The sequence below is a fragment of the Podarcis gaigeae genome (assembly GCF_964106915.1).
Source record: "Podarcis gaigeae genome assembly, chromosome: 1".
Lineage (NCBI taxonomy): Eukaryota > Metazoa > Chordata > Lepidosauria > Squamata > Lacertidae > Podarcis > Podarcis gaigeae.
Window position 1 is genome coordinate 27,158,417 of NC_139678.1, and position 6,000 is coordinate 27,164,416.

Below are 6,000 nucleotides of genomic sequence, written 5' to 3' on the forward strand. Positions count from 1 at the left end.
TAGAGTCTAGTCTACATTGACTGAAAGAGAGCAACATAGATGATTCCTTGACTGGGGTAGGGGGAGACACACAAAAAGACAATGAAAACTATATAAACTAGTATTACCTTTACCTGTGTCTCTGGGGTTGCTTGTGTGAAATGAAAATGCAGCATCTTTCAAGCAGGGGATTATGTTCCGCAGCTTGTATGTTGCTAAGTTCACAGCTGGGGCTTAACGATATCGTTATGATTTCCAACAGGAAAGATTCAAATATTACTTTGATTTCTGTGTAAGATTGCCTGAGAATCGCTACCTAAGGATGGCACAGCTTGTCAAGGGCTCTTAGATACAGGTCGTGCTTCTGAGGACTGTGCAGAAGAGATCCATCCACACAGTTTGTATCCCATTCATCGGTTCTGGGGCATCAGTGTGTTTGGGGGTTTCCCCTCCCCAACCTATGTTTTCAGTTTGGGGGTCTGAACCAAATGGGAACAGCTGCAAGAAGCTTTCAGTGTGTCATGAATTTTTCCATGCAGATTAGTGCTGTGGTGAAACCTGTCCTCCACTTTCTTCACTTTTTTGTCTTCTGCCACGAAAGAGGCATCTGTTTCTCTGCCTTATATACTTTTGGATTTCTTTAGAATTGCTTTCAAATTTTGGTAGGTGTGGGATTTAGCTTACTTTCACGTTATACAATGCAGTCTATGGTAGTCTGTGGGATCTAGTGGGGTGTAGTGATTAGAGTGTTGGACTAAGACTCGGGGAACTGAGGTTCTAGTCCCCACTCAGCCAAGAAACTCACTGGGCGACCTTGAACTGTCCACTGTCTCTCAGCCTAACCTACCTCAAAGGGCTGTTATCAGGATAAAACGGGCTGAAGGAGATCCATATATGCCACCTTGAGCTCCTTGGAGGAAAGGTAGGATAAAATTATAATAAATAAATGTATTTCTTAGCTGCCCGTGTTTCCTGATCTCTAAAAGCCCAATGAGAGGAAGCCCCGGTAAATTAAATATGTGTTTTGCAAAGAAATACATTCTTTTGCCTCTGGGAGAGCCAATTCCTACATTTCATTTTTAAGTAAACACCTAAGACATTTTTAGTGAACAATTGCAAGAAGATTGTCCTGTCAGCACAATATTCCTGCTAGCCCAATGAAATGATCTTGCCTCTCCTCCTCCCCCCCCCCCACCTTTCTGGGGGTTCTCCCAACCCTCATAAACAAATCTGGGAGAGGTAAGGGGGAGCAAGAGATGCCAAAAAATGCTCCAACTATCGAACAATTGCACTCATTTCACACGCTAGCAAGGTTATGCTTAAAATTCTACAAGGCAGGCTTTAGCAGTATGTGGACTGAGAATTCCCAGAAATGCAAGCTGAATTTCGAAGGGGCAGAGGAACCAGAGACCAGATTGCAAACATGCGCTGGATTATGGAGAAAGCTAGAGAGTTCCAGAAAAACATCTACTTCTGCTTTATTGACTATGCAAAAGCCTTTGACTGTCTCAACCACAACAAACTATGGCAAGTTCTTAAAGAAATGGGAGTGCCTGATCACCTCATCTGTCTCCTGAGAAATCTCTGTGTGGGACAAGAAGCTACAGTTAGAACTGGATATGGAACAACTGATTGGTTCAAAATTGGGAAAGGAGTACGACAAGGCTGTATATTGTCTCCCTGCTTATTTAACTTATATGCAGAATTCATCATGCAAAAGGCTGGGCTGGATGAATCCCAAGCCGGAATTAAGATTGCCGGAAGAAATATCAACAACCTCAGATATGCAGATGACACAACCTTGATGGCAGAAAGTGAGGAGGAATTAAAGAACCTTTTAATGAGGGTGAAAGAGGAGAGCGCAAAATGTGGTCTGAAGCTCAACATCAAAAAAGCGAAGATCATGGCCACTGGTCCCATCACCTCCTGGCAAATAGAAGGGGAAGAAATGGAGGCAGTGAGAGATTTTACTTTCTTGGGCTCCATGATCACTGCAAATGGTGACAGTAGTCACGAAATTAAAAGACGCCTGCTCCAGAAGGCTGATCGCCAAAGAATTGATGCTTTTGAATTATGGTGCTGGAGGAGACTCTTGAGAGTCCCATGGACTGCAAAAAAATCAAACCTATCCATTCATAAGGAAATCAGCCCTGAGTGCTCACTGGAAGGACAGATCCTGAAGCTGAGACTCCAATACTTTGGCCACCTCATGAGAAGAGAAGACTCCCTGGAAAAGACCCTGATGTTGGGAAAGATTGAGGGCACAAGGAGAAGCGGACGACAGAGGACAAGATGGTTGGACAGTGTTCTTGAAGCTACAAACATGAGTCTGACCAAACTGTGGGAGGCAGCCGAAGACAGGAGTGCCTGGTGTGCTCTGGTCCATGGGGTCAAGAGGAGTCGGACACGACTAAACAACAACAACAACAAGGGGGAGCAGGAGATGGTGGAAGCTACATTGTGCTAGGTGGAGTCATTCCGCCAGTTGACTCTGAGAACAAAGCTGTTGAATCCATTCCACAGTTCCCTGTCTCATGCTACTAAGATGGATATGTGTCCATTTAAATATTATTTATCAGTAGTGGACTGTCCAGGAATACTGTTTTCCTGTAGGCTTCAGTACAATCTCCATGCTTACTGTCCAAAGCATGTTCATAGAAGTGGTGCTATTTGTGCACAGGCACCCAAATGGCAGACATCGCTGCAGCCTTGGAGCCTTAAGCTAGAAACACGGCAGGTTAGGCTGAAAATGCATAGGCACCTTTGGAGGATATCCTGAGCCAAAAACAGCAGGCTTGTGAAACAGGCCTCTGAGGAGCCTTGCACAATATTCCTTTCCGTATAAGAAAGGGGAAATAAATCTCCTTGGAATGCCCGTCCACAACCCATATAACACTCATTAACAATTGAACTTCAGCAAACACCAAGAAGGAAGAAGCTATTACAAAGAGATTGTATAAGGCACTAAATGGGACGTGGGGATGCAAAGCTCCTAATAAAGATTAGCATTTGTTTAGGGGCATCTGCCTGAGAACATTAGAAAATCTTTTAATAAATGTACTAAATAAGATGCATAATTTAGCTCCAGCTCGGCTGAACGCTGGCTGGCTGCCAAAGCTGGTCTGTCTTGGGCTTGACTCAATGTCAGGGCTGCCCGCTGGCCCAGTACAAATAGGCTCATTAAAAAGCGGTTGCTGTTGCGTATTTGGGTGCCATTTCTCTTGCTAATGGCTCAATTTATGCTTTTCCTCTGAGAATGAGCCTCGGGAGAGGGTAATGTTCATCCATATATACATTTCATGTGCATCTGTGGGCCACGTAATGAAAGGAAAAGGGAGATGTGAGATATAACTGGAAAACCCAGCATTTTCTTTGGGAAGGAGTTCTGAACCTCCTCTAATTCCCCAACTAGTGGTTTGCTGATACCCAAGAGTACTACACCACCTAAGATAGATGGAGCAACCTTGAGGGCCAAAGCATCCAGTTGCCCACCCTTTGTACAGAAAAACTTCTAAATAGATCCAACAAGGAGTAGAGCTCTGTGGGTGATCTTGGGCCAGTTACTATCTTTTAGCCTGACTTACCTCACAGGATTGTTGTGAGGATAAAACTGGGAGACAACTCCTCAAACTCACTGGGGGAGAGAAAAGAAATAAATGAATAAATTCAGATGGGGCTACTTGTACTTTCAACACTCCTGAAGTGCAAGAGGCCAAATCTGTGTTGCCATTCTCGGTACTATTTTTCTAGAAAAAGAGATGCCAGAAGTCACTCTGAACACCTCCCTCGTTTTCTTAGAAAGGCAATGGTACCCACCTGAGAAGTGCCGGAACTGAGTTCCGGCAAGTTCCAGCTGAAAAAAAAGTCCTGACGATTCTACTGGCTTTTGAAGATGCACCTGTTTACAGCAGGGACATTCCCTTGATATTGCCACCTTAATCTCCTGTTTCCATTATTTTGCTTTTATTATGTTTATTTTCCCCATTTCCTAAAAAGGTAAAGGTAAAGGGACCCCTGACCGTTAAGTCCAGTTGCAAACGACTCTGGGGTTGTGGCGCTCATCTCGCTTTACTGGCTGAGGGAGCCGACGTTTGTCCGCAGACAGTTTTTCCAGGTCATGTGACCAGCATGACTAAGCCGCTTCTGGCGAACCAGAGCAGGGCATGGAAACACCGTTTACGTTCCTGCTGCAGCGGTACCTATTTATCTACTTGCACTCTGACGTGCTTTCAAACTGCTAGATTGGCAGGAGCAGGGACCAAACAACGGGAGCTCACCCCATCGTGGGGATTCGAACCCCCAACCTTCTGATTGGCAAGCCCTAGGCTCTGTGGTTTAGACCACATTACTATGTTTATTTCCCCCATTTCCTACAAAGAGCTCAAAGTGGCATGTGTGGTTCTTCCTTTCCCTATTTCATTCTCAGAACCCTGTAAGGCAGTTAGGCTGGGAGACAGTGAATGGCTCAATGTTACCAAGGGAGCTTCATGTCTGAGTGGGGACCAGAACCCCAGGATCTCAGGTCTCACTCCAACACTCTGACCACTTCAATTACTGCTTGATAGGAGAGGTGTCCATAGGCAGTGAAGCTTAAAAGTTAAGGGCAGCTCCAGTGGGAATAACTTGAAAGGTTGGGTGGGACCTGTTTTGGAGGCATCTGCTGCCACTGACCATGTGTATAATCATTTCATCCATGCCTATCAGCAGGGAACAGCAAACATATTTTAAAAGGGATATTTCTTCCCTAGCCTCTTCTCCCAGCCAGTATATCAGGCTCATAATATGCACTTAAGGATCTTACAGGAGAGACAAGGGACTCAGCTACATTAGTAAATTGGGTGGGTGGGTGTGTTAAATGTGTTATAACACTGTGACACCAGATGGTGCTTTAGAGTTCGGCCTTTCAGCAACATGATTTCCCATTACAGTATAAGGTTTACAATGTGTTTTCCTGAAACTTTTTTTTTATGTGTCAAGATCCAGCCAAGGGGAAGAAGTGGGTGGTCAGAAGAAGTAGATTTTCCTCCTCTCTACAATGTTTTGCAAGTATCAGTTTTGCAAATTAGCAAACTTGTTTGATGTAGTAGAAATTCAAAAAGGTTGGATTTTCTACCAGCCAAGTGTTTTCTGGGAACTGGCATGGGCCAGCCTTGCTAATCTACACATCAGCATGATACAAAGGTTGATTATAGGTCCTGGAGTTACTAAACTCGTAAAGTAGTAAGGTATGTGATTCAAGAACTTAATATGCGCTGGGCCTGCACAACTGTAGATGATCAGCCAGATGTGACAGCCTCTTATTTATGTGGCTTGCTTGAAATTGCAAAAAAGAAGAAAGAAACTGGGGGTCTGTAAGTACCTGGCATGCTACATGAGACACAGTGATCCGTGCCATGGGTCCTGAGTTGTGCAGTTCTTGCTCCTTCTGAGAACAAGTCCTGTGAAGTGCTCGTGTTAAATGTTCAAGACCTCAAACCTGCATGCCTTTCCACCGCACCACTTCTCACAAAGCTCTGTGAAACTAAACGAAGACCTCGACGGTAGATTTGCTCATTAGGAAGTCCCCTTGAAATTGTGACTTCAAGATTCTCAGCTCCATGGTGACAGGTGGGTGAAGACACACTAAAGAAATATAAATCTGGAGGTGTTTTTCAGAAGCTGTGTCTTACCCAAATGTAGGCTTCTCAGAGTGAGGTAAACAGGTCTGTGCATAATCAGCCTGTTCATTAACCATGTATATACATCACAGCCTTCCTGTTTTCTCCCTCAAAGGAGACTAGCTATTTATCTCTGCTGGGTTTCTCTTGAAGCTGTATCTGTACCTTTTCAACATAAAACACTTAGGCATTTCTTCCACTTTTAAACCTACATGAAAGGAAGCACACATCTGATAGTCATTTTATCATTAGCACGGGGCTGGCCCAAGGCGGTTTGCTACCTGAGGCAAAGGAAAAGATGCTGCCTCCCTTGCTCCATGTACAAAAGCCATCTGGGCTGATACCTGCATCATATTTTAACACT